The 15,798-nt window shown below is 35.6% G+C and overlaps 1 protein-coding gene across 17 annotated transcripts in view; it reads left to right on the top strand.

Moving 5' to 3' along the window:
* PICALM (phosphatidylinositol binding clathrin assembly protein) overlaps positions 1 to 15,798 on the top strand; it is a 127,291-nt gene that overhangs the window by 22,317 nt on the left and 89,176 nt on the right. The window lies entirely within an intron of this gene.

Here is a 15,798-nt window from a genome sequence, read left to right as displayed (position 1 = left end):
TCCTAATTTATTTTTTAAAATTTAAAAACTTACTTTTCTTCCTTTTTTTTCCTTTTATGTGGTGTGTTGTCTAACGCTACCAAATGAGCTCTCTTCATGTCTTGTTTAAAAACCTGACACTAAAGGGTAACCTAATTGATAAATGCTTAGCATTCCAGTATGTAGCAAAGTTCTGTTTGCTTTTTGCTTCCTTCACCTCTTTTATACTCTTGCACATTGATTTGATAGTGCTCTTTATTGTATCTTTGTGATATATTTTCATGCAGTTGTTTTGCTTCTCCCCAGATGTAGCTTCATGGACATGAATAATGATTATAGAAGTGGACTTTAAAAATAGTTTTAGGGTTGCTACTTGGTTACTAAATTAGAATGTCATGCAACTGCTTATATCAGTAGTCAGGTTCAGACAGCAGCCAGTTAAGTTCTTTCTGTCAGGAGATGGAAACTTTTTGAGGTAGAAAATTAATGTTGTCTTCCGTTTATGGCCATATGATTTTAAACCTAGAATTATTCTTTGTTGACTTTTTAAAGAACACTTATTACTCTCTCTTAGCTAAGAAATGTAGCTTCCCGTGTCCAGCAGCTTTTTAACCAAGTACTCAGGATTAGGAATCAGTTGGATTTCTGTGGTTGTTGATGGAAGAACATGCTGTAGTTTCATTCTGTTACTGAGCATAGGCTTAGTTAACTAACATTAAATATGAAATGAATTGCCTTCTTTTAAAGGTTACTTCTGGGCTGCTTTTCTCAGTCTACTTGTTAATACATGAACCTGCTGTTTGTGAGTTTATCTGGTCCTCAAGTAGGTCTCTTCCCTTAGAATTTAAACTGGGATTGAGTGTTACTTTGAATCTTTTGCCTTTGAGGGAAATAGTTTATATTCATATAACTATTATCTGAATTTATTCATCTTTATAGGAAAAATATTAAGTAAATGAGTTATTGCATATGAGAAGATTACTGTTTATACTTAACAATTTGAGTTATGGATATTCAATCATAGTCTCTTTGGCCCTTAGTTTCCTCATCTGTTAAATGAGAGATTTGGGCTACATGACCCTTAAAGCCCTTCTGATTCTAAGAGGTCATCTAGTCCAATGGTTCCCAACATTTTTGTTTTGTGAACTTCTTTCAACAACAAAAAACGTGTTGTGAACCCCTAGGATAGTAGAATATACTACGCATAATATTAATTTCTATTTATTAAGTACTTACAATAACTAGAGTGTTGGCTTTTGCCCCCAAAGCTCCAAATTAAAATTTATAAAATAGAAAATTATTAAAACTAAATATAAACATTTATAAAGCTAATTGTAAAATTACTTTATGTGGGACATTCTGTAAAAATTAAAAGAAGCAATCCAGTAAGACTATATGCTTATTATAATTTGCAAGACTTCATGTTAAATTTTTTTTTTACAGATTTTGTTGAATGTAAATGACAATTTAAATGAAAAAAGTTACAACTTGGAATATGTTTAACATAATATAGTAATGTATATAAACTCAATTTCAGTGATGAACTTTTGTGTAAACAAAGGTTTGCATTTTTTTTTTTTTGGCTCAGAAATAGACACTTTTGAATCTGGTTCCATACTAAGATTTTTTTCCCGTGTTTTGATTTAAAACAAGAATAAAGTGAAAATGTTTGTTCACACCAATATGGGATTAATAGAATTTTTATAGTCTTTATTGCTGAGATGAAAATTCATTTTTTAATTTTTAGTCACTTAACCAATCAAAGGAAATGAGTAGTGGATACTTTTAATATAAGATACTTTTCTACTGACTAATGACAAGCTCTGTATTAAGTAAATGTACTTAGAGTTCAGTTGTATATATTGCTTTTTAAAAAGTGTTTTATATATAAACAAACCTTTGTAAAGAAGTCATCTCATCAGAGGTGACTTTATTCTCTTCTACCACCAGCATACTCTTAGAGTGGTACACTGGCTGTACTCTTACAGAAACTTTTCTAAATGACTTTACCAGTGCTGCCAACAGTTCATTTGAAAATCCACCACATAGAATAGTAACATAATTGGAGGATAATTCTAATCGGAAAGCAGCCTTAATACTGAAATCAGACTCAATAAAAGGTTTGTTTTTGCAGAATATTTGTGAGAGTCTGTAATGGTTTCAAGATGGCTTGTAACGTATATGCTCAGTGATCTTAGTTTTCAAACACCCTGACATTTGTGCTGCAGGAGTGGAAACATTTGTGACATTTATTGTGTGATTACACAAATGAAGGTATAAAGGAGCAACTCTGGTACAGTGTATAGAATAAAAATGAAGATACATATGCACGTCTGAGCATTAGTTGGGAATTGGTTTATGCTACAACTTTGAACCCTTGTGGTAGTTTGGAAACAATTTGATGACAGGTTGAGAAACTACAAAAACATGTTGGGCTTAGAAGTGGTCAGAGTTTGATCTAATTGCTACACAAACACTGAAATTGTTGTGTGCATGATCCTGACAGTTTGCAGAAACAAACCTCTGATGCTTCAAATGTGTACATGCTTATTCTCACAGAGGAAGGATATATTTGGAACATAATTGGGCACTTATTTTATTGCTTTTGGTGCTCTGAAAGAATTTTTAGTATGAGCCTCTTGGACTATTGGTTATTAACCTAAATGGAAGCCACTGATCTAAGTCCAACCCCCTCATTTTACAGTTGAATAGACTGAATTTTTTGTTTCTGCTTACACCACTTATATTTCAGACTAGAGACCAGTTCTGTTCTTTGCCAATATAGTACTTCAAAATACTATTGCCTCTATACATTTTGGGGGGGGGGGGCGGGGCAGTGAGGGTTTAGTGACTTGCCCAGGGTCACACAGCTAGTAAGTGTTAAGTGTCTGAGGGCAGATTTGAACTCACTTCCTCCTGAATCCTGGGCGGGTGCTTTATCCACTGCACCACCTAGCAGCCCCTCCTCTATACATTTTTAAGAAAGTGGGGAAATTTGCTTTTATTTTTAGGGCTCTTGGTGCTTGTCAAAGTGATACTGATGAGAGACAGAGGAAACAATTTTAAAAATGTTTGGATTCATACTGCTTTAGAAATTAATCTCCTGATTTCTTTAGTGTAAAAAGCAAAGTTCTGCAAAGCTAATTGCATTGTAATGAAGGATATACCTGTAGCCTATGTTTAGGTGGGAGAAAGGCATATTTACTGTGCTATTAGTAAAATATAATTGGGTCTAAATTTTGGTAGTAGAAAAACAGAATTATCTTTGAACTCTTGGAGAAAGTTGTTACTAAACTTAATCATCACAAAAATGTTTTTAAGCTTTAAAAAAGTCCTCTTAACTGTCTACTGTAGGTTAACTACTCATTGTAAATGTTCTTAAACCCATTCCAAATAAAACCTTTAATGAAATTGTAAATTCGATTATGGAATTTTGGTTAAGCCATATGAAAATTCTCCATTTATTCTTTACATAGTGCATATATATGTCATTATCTTTTGGTAGTTTTTTTGGTAACATGTTATTACTTTGAAACTGTCCCTTTTTCAGGTAAAAATTCAGTAATTCAACTGCAGAAGACATATATTATATTTTTCAGATAATGAAATGTAGTTGTAAGCTGTAAATAGAACATTTTAGGATAATTTTTAACGAGGGTTATATTAAAACTTGTAGTGAAACATTTCTTAAAAAAAAAAAAGTACCTATCGGGCAACTAGGTGGCGCAGTGGATAGAGCACCAGCCCTGGAGTCAGGAGTACCTGAGTTCAAATCCAGCCTCAGACACTTAACACTTACTAGCTGTGTGACCCTGGGCAAGTCACTTAACCCCAATTGCCTCACTAAAAAAACAACAACAACAACAACAAAATACCTTTTGATAGGAGACTATGTATGTAAACCAGACCATCGAACTAGATTTATTTATGTAGCTAGGTGGCACAATGGATAGAGTGCTGTGCTGGAGTCAGGAAGACCTGAGTTCAAATCTAAATCTAAAAATCATCAGTGAGACCTGTTGAAAACCAGCTTTTGGCTTTACTGAAGGGAGAGTCAAAACAATGGCAGTTATTTGCAGGTTTTTCTTCTTGTAGAGTGTTAGTAGTGCCAGTTCTTTTAAATCAAAGGTTCTTAATCTTGTCCATGTGTATTCTTGCTGGGTGTTCATGAATTTGGATAGGGGAAAATATATCTTTATTTACACCAATCTCTAACTGAAATATTATTCTGAGGGAGTCCATTGACTTACCAGACTATCAAAAAGAATCTTTGATTAATAAAAAAGGAAAAACCTCTATTTTAAAGTATAAAATATGATATATCAGGAAAAATTAAACAATATTCCCCCCCAAGTTTCTATCAAATTATGCCTCTGTTGTGTCAGAATATACTTGGTTTTTACTTGGAGCTGTGTAAACTAAAAATTAAACCTCATATTATTGAGAATTGACCTAATTTATAACTGAAATTTACACCTTATTTCCTGCTTAGGAAATCAAGATTTTTGTGACTTGAGAATCTTTTTTTTTCCTTTAAGTGAGGCAATTGGGGTTAAGTGACTTGCCCAGGGTCACACAGCTAGTAAGTGTTAAGTGTCTGAGGCTGGATTTGAACTCAGGTACTCCTGACTCCAGGGCCAGTGCTCTATCCACTGTGCCACCTAGCTGCCCCGAGAATCTATTTTTTATCCCCGAGTTATGTTAGATCTTTTTGCAAGTACTTTCTTTTAATTTAGTATACACACACACACACACACACACACACACACACACACACAAATCCTCTATCTATTGATTTGCATTTGTAATGTTGGACATTTGACTTTACACATTTTCTTCCTTTATAGGTATGTCATTTGCAAATAACTCATCCAAGAAGGGGAAAGGCATACGCTGCTAAATTTCATAGATATCTTCTTACTTGTCTCAGTACCATAACTGTGAGAATTGCTTTGTTTTCATTCTTATATTTAAAATATTTTCTTTCTTATATTAGTGTTGATTTGTTATTCTATCAACTAACTGCTTATATCAATTACTAGTCAAAGGGATTGTTCATGATTTAGACTTGTCCTCTAGGCGTCAAGGTCTATTTTCCTGTGTTCTGTTGGTGCCCCCCAGTGGCAAGATTGAGAACTACAGTAGAATGCTGAGCTTAAATATTTTAGAAATAAAAACAGATTATCCCTATTTGAATTCTGTGTGTAGCAGATTGAAATCATGCTCATAGAATATAACATTTATAAAGCAATGGAATTGTCCTAGGCACAGGGTAAGCACTTGAGTAATGCTTTATAATGGTAGCCTTGAATTCTGAGTTAATAAGGTGGAGATCATTGAAACAATGAAAGTGTTCTCTTGGGTTTTTCCACTGCTTAATTTTAACTGTGGTATTTAAAAAAAAAGATTTTAAAATGTTTAAAACTAATTTACATGGAAGAAAAGGCACTTGGATAATTGGCACCCACATGTGTCTTAAAAAGCAGGTAGGGATGATTTGAAAAACATTTTAGGCCTGGTATTTTTTGTTGAATTTAAATTTGAGCTCATTCTATTTAGTATCACAAATACTGCAATTCAGCAAGCATTTTTAAAGTATTATACATTGTGCTGGTCTACAAATTAATGAATGGGGATCCTGACTTTTCCCATAAGTCATTTTCTGTTATAGAATTGAAGCCTCCAGCTGTTTTGCAATGTATTTAAATATCTACTGCTTTGATTTGTCCTAATAGAAAATCTTTTTGCAAATCCTCTTCTTTGAATCCTCTTAGTTTCCTGTCTAGAGGTCTATAATCCCTAGTAACTTTATCACTTTATTTCTGGAGTAACAAATGATATGAGAAATTTGTCCTGGATACATACTCCAGGAATACAGCATACCTATTCATTGGTCACGTCCTGTCAGCATGGTTGCTTTCTAGCCCCTCAGGTGTTGTTGCTGATTGAATGATGCCCCTTCTTGTGGGCTTTGCCTTTTCGTTCTCTGAAATATGGAAACAGTTGCTTCTTAGAAGTCCCAGTTGACCCAGAGACTCATCATGCCTCTTATAGTTTGTAACTGTTTCAAGGTCTCCCTTCCTTCTCTTCTTTGTGTCACATTCTTACATTTTCCAGCCTTTTGGCAGTTTTTTATTTCCCTCTTAACTCTGAAGTTGTGAGAGTTTACTGTCCACAGTTAGAGCTCTAAATAAACAAAAAAATCCTCTTTATTAATTAGTCCTTTGCGAATAACTTGTGAGTTGGGCATTTTTACTTCAAGCATTTCATTAGTACCAACTGCTGGAGTTTTAGCTAATTAATTAAATCCTTGACACATATTAGTTCACCTAAGACTTTTCATTCATTTAGCAAGCATAGATTATATGTCAAAGACTGTGTAGGTACTGGGAATATAAAGAAAAAAACTAAATAGGCCTTGCTCTTAAATTTTATTGGAAAGGGGGAATGAAATCTTATGTTGATAGAAAAGTAAATATAGAAAAATATATGCAAAGCATATACTAAATAATTTTCTGGGCAGAAAGAGTAAGAGCAATTATAGGCATCAAGAAAGGCTTTCTGAAGGAGGTGGTACTTGAGGTGAGCTTTGAAGAAAGCCAGGGATTCCATAAGGCATAGGTGAAGAGGGAATACTGGGAGATAGTCTATGCAAAGTCAGAAAGATGGGAAGTGGAATGTCATGTAGAAGGAACAAGGAGCTGGCCAATTTGGCTTGGGTTGAGTGTTTTAAAGAAAATAAAATGAACTCAGCATATATTTATGAAGCAGGGCTTCTTAACCTGGGATCTCTCAAAAATTAAAAAAAAATTTTTGATAATTATTTCAATATAATTGGTTTTCTTTGTATTCTTCTGCATTTTGTTTTATTAACTTTAAATACATTATTTTGAGAAGGGAGCCATAGACTTCACCAGACTGCCAAAGGGTTCCATGATAAGAAAAAAGTTAAGAACCACTGCTAGAAGGATAGTCGAGTCATCAAGCATTATGTCTAAGACTACTGTGTCTAAGGCACTGTACTGAGGACTGGGGATACAAAAAAGCAAAACTATAAAACAAAAAGGGTAGACTGGATTCAGATTATGGAGAATTTAAAAAGCTGAACAGAAGAATTTGCATTTTTATCTAAGAATCAAGAGGGAGCCAGTGCGTGAGTAGGGGAGTGACTGTGAAACTTGTGTTTTTCTTCTTAAAAGTATCAGTTTGACAGTTGTATTGGATCTTTTGAAAAGGGATGGGACTAGGCCAGTTAGGAAGCAGGAAATTATTAAAATAGTCCATGTAGGATATCAGCCCCTTGTTTCATTTGGTCTGCCCCCTTTTTTGTTTGTTTGTTTGAAAGCTTAAATTTGCTTTCAGCTTAAATACTGTGTCCAATTGACATGATAATTGACCAAATAATTTCTTAGGAAGAAAAGGCAAGAGTAATACCAAAAAGGGTTAAAAAAATCTTCTTCCCCTTCACTGTAGGAATACTTCACAGTGAAATAATCATTTCTCTTCTCCAAAACCAAAACACATCTCCATACAGCAACCATGCAGCAATCATATAGAGATATGATTATCTGTTTAACCTGTTCCCCTTAACTGTTACAGCCTTCCTTAAATGCATAGGTAGGATATAAAATGCACTCTTAAGTACTGACAATACAAAGGCAAAAAAGAGTACCTGCTCTCAAGACACAATAAATTGGGGGTAGTCTCAGAAGGAAGGGAACTGGGAAAGATTTCCTCCCCCCTCCCCCCAAAGCTGGGATGTGGAGTTGAGGATACAGCAATCCAGATATATGAGGGAAAGTCAGTAAGAATACCCAGAGTATTTTCAAATACAGATAAGATAGTGTCTCGTTCAAGTAACAACAAAGTAGGGCACTGTCACTGGATCACAGAGTACATGAAGGGGGCAAGAGAGGGGAGTTGGGAGTAAGGTAGGAAGGGGACAGCTTATGTAGGGCTTTAAAAGCCCAACAGAGGATTTTATATTTTTGATCCTGGAGGTATAATAGGGAGCCTTGGAGGCAGTTTGAAGAAGAGTTCTGAAATGTTTGTAGAAGAAAGATTTTTTTGGAAAAAGTTTATTGCCTTTCAGGCTAACTACTTTGAGGGAGCAATACTTCTTTTGAATATATATTTAGAATATTGATTTAAAAGCAGCCACCTTACTTGATAATCATCCCCTCAGTGTGGAACTTTGCCAAATATTAGGGTTTGTGTCTATGCATCTGTTTGTGTATGTATATACATGCATAACAGCATAATAACACTTCTGTGGCATCCACCTGTTTCCAAGAATTGGTTCTGATTTCAAAGATGCCCCATCCAAACAAACAAAAAACCAAATACCTTCTTTAGCTACTTAAAGCTGTAATGGGCAAACTGTTTCAGTAAACAATTTTAGGTAGATAATTTTGTAGATGATTTTGGGAAATACTTCAGCCTTGAATTTTCTTAAACTTCAGAGTTACTTGGAAAAACACATTAGTTAGGAAACATTTGTGATGACTCAAGTCTACAGCTTGAAACACTACCCTCAGGCTTTCTGTTGGTGGTAGAGGGGGAAATTGTATTTATAATTCTAAAGGACTCTGGATTGAGAAAGCTAAAAGAAACAGCTCTTTTGAAGAAATGGCATGAAATAGCTTGAATTTTGATTGGACTGGTCTGTTCTGAGTTGGTCTGAGGTGTTGCAAACATTTTCCTTCTGGAGGTTTGAAGCTGAGTCTTGGAAGCATTTTTAGACTTCTCTTTATGAATAGAATCATTGTTGGGGGGGAGTAATATGTGGAGAAAATTACTGGTTGTAGCCAAAACATTACTGAGATATATAGTAGGATTTGCATTTGGACTGTCATATATTCATATAAAGGAGGAAAGAACTATTAAGTACCTACAGTGTGTTAGGCACTGAGCTAAGCATTTAAAAATATCTCATTTTGTCCTCATAACAACTGTAGGTCCTATTATTAACCCTGTTTTAGAATTGATAAAACTGAGGTAAACAAAGGTTAAGTGACTTGCCCAGGGTCACACAACCACATTGGATTTGAACTCAAGTCTTCCTAACTCCAGGCCCAGCGCTCTATTGACTGCTTAACCTAGCTACTTCATAACCAGACTTGTATCGTCAATATTCTTGTAGTACAGCATATGTAGGATGCTTTTTTGAATTTGTTATCCTCATAAATTTGGGAATGTACTAATTACAAATGATTTTTAACCCTTGTTATTTTGTTGATAATTGATAATTGCACAAGAAAAATTCCTTTGTTTCAGCTATAAAAAGCAGAGTGTAACGATTGGAATAACGCCACCTGCTGGATACTTACTGTAGAAGAGTTCTGCCCATGAAGGGAAGGTCTTTGAGGGCAAGACCAGGAGTCAGGAAGTGACGCGGACTAGTGGGAGGAGGAAGGAAGAGACTGGCGCTCAGTCTCGGGGGCTCTTTCCTGAGGACGCTGGCGGAGAAGGGAGCTAGAAATGTGCTCTCCCTTTAATAGATAGGAATCTAGGCCTTTCTCTCTCTCTTTACCAAATTCTTATTCTCCTTAATAAATGCTTAAAAGTCTAACTCTTGCTAAAGCTTGTAATTGATTGGCGACCACTCATTAGATATTTTAGACAGTTTAGCTAGAATTTTAGCCCTTAACAAGAGTTAATAGTTGATGCTTCCTGTCTCAGTATTGTTTGGGTGATTGGTTGGGGCCAGTGTAATTCATGGAAAGAATGCTGGATTTGGGGTCACAATACCTAGTTTTGAATCCTAGTGAGGCTACTTAAACTTTTTAACTTTTGGCCAGTCACTTGACTTCTTTGGGCTTTGGTTTTCTCTTCTGAAAAATGAAAAGGGTTCTGGACTAGAAAGGACCATTAAAACTTTTATTGTCATTCTTTTATATTATTCCATGATTTTACCTATTTTTTGGCTACTTTGTTGTGTTTAGGGAGTAAATACTTTAGATCAGCCGTTCAAATTAGTCTTAGCCCTTAATTCTACTAGCACCAATGTTGTTTTTAGTTTCATTCCATGCTGTTTATTATGTACAAAAATCATATTGAAGTTTTTAGATAAATTCTGCAGTTCTCTCTCTAGCTTTTGTGATTAAACTTAAGGGAGAAAAAACCAAAGTCTTTGCTTATAGGATGTTTTTAAAATTGTGATTTGAAACTACAAAACTCCTTAATTTGCACCATTCTAACCAAATAATGTAATCATAAAAGAAAGTGGGAAAAGCTTCTCTTCCTTTTGTTTGCTTTGGAAATCTCATCTACTACCATTGTTTTCATTGTTATCACTCTGCAAACAAAAAATCAAATTTAGCTATCAGTCCCTTATTTCTCCTCTGAGCTGCAGTCCTGCTTTTCTAGTACTTGGTATCCCCATTTTCCTAGTCGCCAGCACTTGAAATCTCAGAATACTTTTTGACTTTTCCCTTTTTAAATAGTTGTCAAGGCCTGTCTATAATGCTTTCAACCACAATAGCTCATCTCTTATCTCTCTCCTCCCTGTTCACATTACCATTACCTTAATTCAGGCCCCATCACTTCAAATTAGAACTATAGTAATAGCTTTGTAGCTAGTCATGTCATTAGTCTCTATCCTATCCAATTCATCCTTCATAGCTGCCAGATTTTTCTTAATTCATAAATCTGATTGTGCTATTTACTGCTCAGAAACCTTCAATAACTTCCCATTCCATTTAAGAAATATTTATTAAGTACCTAAAGAGAGGCAGCTAATGTCACAGTGGATAGAGTGTTGGACCTAGAGTTAGGAAGACCTGTTCAAACCCAGCTTTAGACACTTAATAGCTGTGTGACTCTGGGCAAGTCACTTAACCTCTGTTTGTCTTGATTTCTTCAATGGTAAAATGGAGGTAATACCTAATAATAGGGTGGTAATAAAGATCAAATAAGATAATGTTTGTAAAAGTGCTTTGTACAGTAACTGGCACAAAGTAGGAGCTATATAAATGTTTATCCCTGGTTCTGTTGTCTCCTCCACTATGTGCAAGATGCTGTGTTAGGTCCTAGAGACAAAAAGAAAGATAGTCCTTGATCTCAAGGAGTTTGTATTCTGCTGGGCTGGGGACAGGGATACAACAGTTACAAAGTAATTTTAACTAACTTCAAGGGAGTGCTAGTTCACTGGGATGTCACCTAAGCCTTGGTTAGAAAAATAGTAGGAATACTGTCAAGAAGGAGTGCAGTTCAGGTATCAAAGATTCCTTTTGTAAAGAGAGTGAGGTGGGAGATGACAGTTTGTATTTAAGGAACAGTTGTCAGACCCTTTGAATTAGAATGGAAGGTGCATGAAGGGTTGTAATAGAAAGTAAGAGTGGGAAAGGTAGTTAAGTGGTAGACAGGGTGAGAATTCTTATACTTTATCCCAGAAGAAATACAGAGCCATTGAAGACTTTTTTTCTCTTTAGTTTTTAATAACCACCTAGTGATATAAACACACAAATAATCTCTGCTCTCAAGGAAGTTACATTTTATTGGGAGGGGGAAAAAGTGTATACAAATAAGTAAACAAATACAAAATAACTGAGGCTAGGAAAGAAGAGGTTTTAGACCTTGTTTAGGATATAGCACTTAAGCTGAGGCTTGAAGGAAATTAGAGATTCCTAGAGGCAGGGTTGATGAGGGATTGAGTTCCAGGCATTGTGTGCCTCTTGTTTGTGTACAGGAATGGAGATACAGTATTGTATTATAGGGAACAGTTAATAGGCTAGCTTGGAACATAGTGTGCACAAAGGAGAAGAATGTACATAACCCTGGGAAGGTAGGCTGCAACCAGGTCGAGAAGGGCTTTAGCAGCTAAACAAGGGGATTGGGATTTTGGTGTTGCTTGAGTCAGAGGAATGACATGGGCAAACTTATGCTTTAGGAATATTAATTAGAGGCTGGAAGCAGAGATTAATTAGGAGGCTATGATTGGGGAAGTGAGAAACTGGTGGCAGTAAGTTTGATAATGATATTCAAAAAACAAGGACTGCACTTGATGCTGGGAATACAAAGACAAAAATGACAATCCTGGTCTACAAGGAGCCTAGGTGGGATTTAATGTGTATAGTTGAAGCTATGCAAAATAAAAAACAAAATAACTTGGGGAAGGGGAAGTTACTGTTAGTTAAATCAAGAGCTCAGGAAGGGCTTCATGTAGAAAGTGGCACTTGAACTGAATTTTGAAAGAAACTGGAATCTTGAGGGAGATAAGGAGGATGTTTCATGCATTGGGAGATGCATGGAGATGAGAGATACAGCATTACGTGTGATAGTAAGAAAGGCAGTCTGACAACATTGTAGAGTGTAGGGTAAGGGAGTAATATAGAACAAAGATGCAGGTTAAGAACAGTTAGGTTGTGAAAGGTTTTCAAAGCCAAAAAAAGGAATTACCACTGATCCTGGATATAATGGGGGAGCACCTGGAATTTAGGTAAGGGAGTAATGTGGTCATTTTGGCATTGAAGAAAAATTGCCAGCAACTATGCGGAGGATACATTGAAGTAGAGCAACTTGAGAGAGGTAGTCCACATAGAAGGTTATTTGCAATAGTTCAAGTGAGAGAAGATGAGTTTCAATCAGGGTTTTGGCCATGTGAATAGAGAAAAGGAGACATTACTGGATTAGTGGTACAGAAGAAAACAGATGTTTTCAGGGGCACAGTTAGTACGTAATGGGAAATGTAAAAATAAAAGAAAGAAATGATTTAGTAAACATTTTTTAAAAATACATTTTCGGGCAGCTAGGTGGCGCAGTGGATAGAGCACCGGCCCTGGAATCAGGTGTACTTGAGTTCAAATCCGGCCTCAGACACTTAACACTTACTAGCTGTGTGACCCTGGGCAAGGCACTTAACCCCAATTGCCTCACCAAAAAAAAAAATAAAATAAAATTAAAATGCATTTTCCTAAAAAGAATTTTTTTTATGTTATTTTGTATAATAGGATTAGTGACACAAACATTTTTGAAAGATGCTGTAACTATTACTATTATATTTACTATGTTGTACTGACCTCACTTTGTTGTCTTGCTGGTTTGCAAGAATTCGTTTATATCAGTACTTTATTTCAGTCAGACCTAGGAAATTGGGATAGAACCAACTATGTTAATATGTCTTGAAATTGTCATAAACTTATATGTGTGTGTGTATATATATATATCACAAAAAAATGTGGAAAATAAGGAATAAGGTTAACATAAAACCCTCAATCTATTAAAATGAGCATTTTAAAAAGTAGATAAAAAATTCCAAAAAACTATCAAACCAGAAATATTTGTTGTGTCCCCATCTTGGTCTGAATGAAGTTCTGTTATCTTTTGTTGTGAGTTAGTTATTGAGCATTGAGTCATTTGTGGCATATTTGCATATTTCCTTAAATCTATTGTAATGAAAATGCCATACATTAAGATATAATAAGTCCTCCTATCTCTGATGACTTAACATTTAGGTTGTATCTCATTTTTTTAATGGAAGGGGTGTGAGTAGGAATTCAGAGCTCTTACAAGTAAAGCAGCTACACATATTTCTGTAAAAACCCTTTTCCCCCAATGTCCTAGAAATGGAATTTTGCTAAGTCAAAGACAATGATGAGTTTTATGACTCTTAGTCTTTATTATCCTTCAAAAATTCAGTATTTGTGTGTGTGTGTGTGTGTGTGTGTGTGTGTGTATGTGTGGCAATTGGGGTTAAGTGACTTGCCGAGAGTCACACAGCTAGTAAGTGTTGTGTCTGAGGTCAAATTTGAACTCAGGTCCTTCTGAATCCAGAGCCAGTGCTCTATCCACTGCACCACCTAACTGCCCCATAGTATTCTTTTACCATTCTTTTGCTTACTGGGTTTTAAAATTTTTTTTTTTTTTGGTGGGGCAATGAAGGTTAAGTGACTTGCCCAGGGTCACACAGCTAGTAAGTGTCAAGTGGCCGGAACTGAACTCAGGTCCTCCTGAATCCAGGGCCGGTGCTTTGTTCATTGCGCCACCTAGCTGCCCCCAAAGGACTCCTTCCTTCCTTCCTTCCTTCCTTCCTGCCTGCCTTAAGTGACTTGCCGAGGGTCACACAGCTAGCAAGTGTCAAATGTCTGAAGCCAGATTTGAACCCAGGTCCTCCTGAATCCAGGGCCAGTGCTTTATCCATTGCACCACCTAGCTGCCCCCTTGGTTTTAGTTTTATGGGAGTTTAATCATTATATATATATATATTTAAAAATAAATTAAAAAAACCCTTTTGTTTGACTTTTTATTCCTTTCTGCTTCATTTTGAGGAATTGTTAGGATGAATTGAATTGTTAAAATCCTTGGGTTTCAGTTTTCTCATTTGTAAAATGAGGCTAAATTGTAAGATTAGTTGGCCTCTGAAGCCAACTTTAGGTCTCTGCTTCTGTGTATGCTTTCTATTTCTCTTAGAATGTGGTATCTCTTCAGGTGTATTTTATTTAGTTATATGAACTTCATGAATTATTGAGTTTTCATGCAAGAGTAATGGCCTGGATGATATGATGGCCTGGTCAAAATAGAGTATTTAAATTGTGGTTTCTCAAATGATTGTGTGATATTCTATAAGGGAATCTATTTAAAATCTAATGTAATGAAGATAGCTCTTATAATGAGTAGAAATCCTTAGGGCTAACTAAAGGAACTGACCAAAAAAAAAAAATCCAAGTATGTAAGACCTTGAAATCAAGGAAGAACAGGAATAAATAGATTTTTATAATCAGACTCACCTATGAAGCTAGCTTTATTTCATATGATTCCCTTTGGGTGGGTTATTTTATCCCAAAGTGGATTACTTTTCATCCTGTTTTTGTTATGCTTTTCCTCATTTCAGTGGTAGAGTTGAAAGAACACTGGATTTGGAGGACTAGTGATCAAATCCCAACTTTGCTATTTACTTGCCACCTTGCACAAGTTCTTTTTGACTATTGTCTCTAAAATGGGGAAGTTGAACTAGATTATCTCTAAAGTTTCTTATTACTCTAACTCAGATCCTGTAATTCTTTGCTTACTCTGTCTGCAACATACCCAGAATGAACCACCTCTCTTCTCCCCATTTCTGTTCCATTTATATCCCTCCTTCACTTCAGGTATTATTTCCTAATGAAATTTTCCCTATCATCTCTCTATCCTTCTGTCTTCTTCCCATTACACCCCCTATCCTCACAAATGTCTCATAGAATTTTGCCTAGATTGCCTTTGGACTTAATTCATTCTTCCTTGCATCATAGTATTTATGTACTTGTGCTATTCTTCCATCCTAAGCTTCTTGAGAATAGAATTTGTTGTTTTTGTTAACGTAATCCCAATATTTCATACAGTACATAGATAATTAATATTTATTAGTTGAAATTGAAGTAGGTGTAGAGAACCTGTCCAGTCACAGATCAGATGTGTTTAATCTTTCTAGTAATGCAGAGATAGCAACCTTCAAAGAATCTTGAAAAGCAAAATATGCTTTAGATGACTGCTTCTGTGCATGGTTCCACTATTATTACTGTTATTATTACCATCAGCACCACCACTACCACTAATAAAGTGTTTGGGGAGAATTGTATTAGCAAATAAAAGAGAAAGCATGAAGACTATCCCTGTGGCTGCAAAAGTGATTGGTAACAAGGGAAGCCCCTCTCCTATCCATGTACTTCATAAGAGGGATCCATGTTGAAGGCCTGACTCAGGTGCTTGAGGCACTTTAGACTTTTTATGTATAGTTTAACATTTTTAAAGATATTGCCCCACATATGGTTTAATATGATTTGCTTTTAATTAGCTTGAGTTTCTCTATTGGGCCCAAGAATGTTCATTACTTAACTGAACCTT

Source organism: Dromiciops gliroides, chromosome 3 (genome assembly GCF_019393635.1).
Source record: "Dromiciops gliroides isolate mDroGli1 chromosome 3, mDroGli1.pri, whole genome shotgun sequence".
In the NCBI taxonomy this organism is placed as follows: domain Eukaryota; kingdom Metazoa; phylum Chordata; class Mammalia; order Microbiotheria; family Microbiotheriidae; genus Dromiciops; species Dromiciops gliroides.
This window is presented reverse-complemented; position numbering and strand designations above follow the sequence as displayed.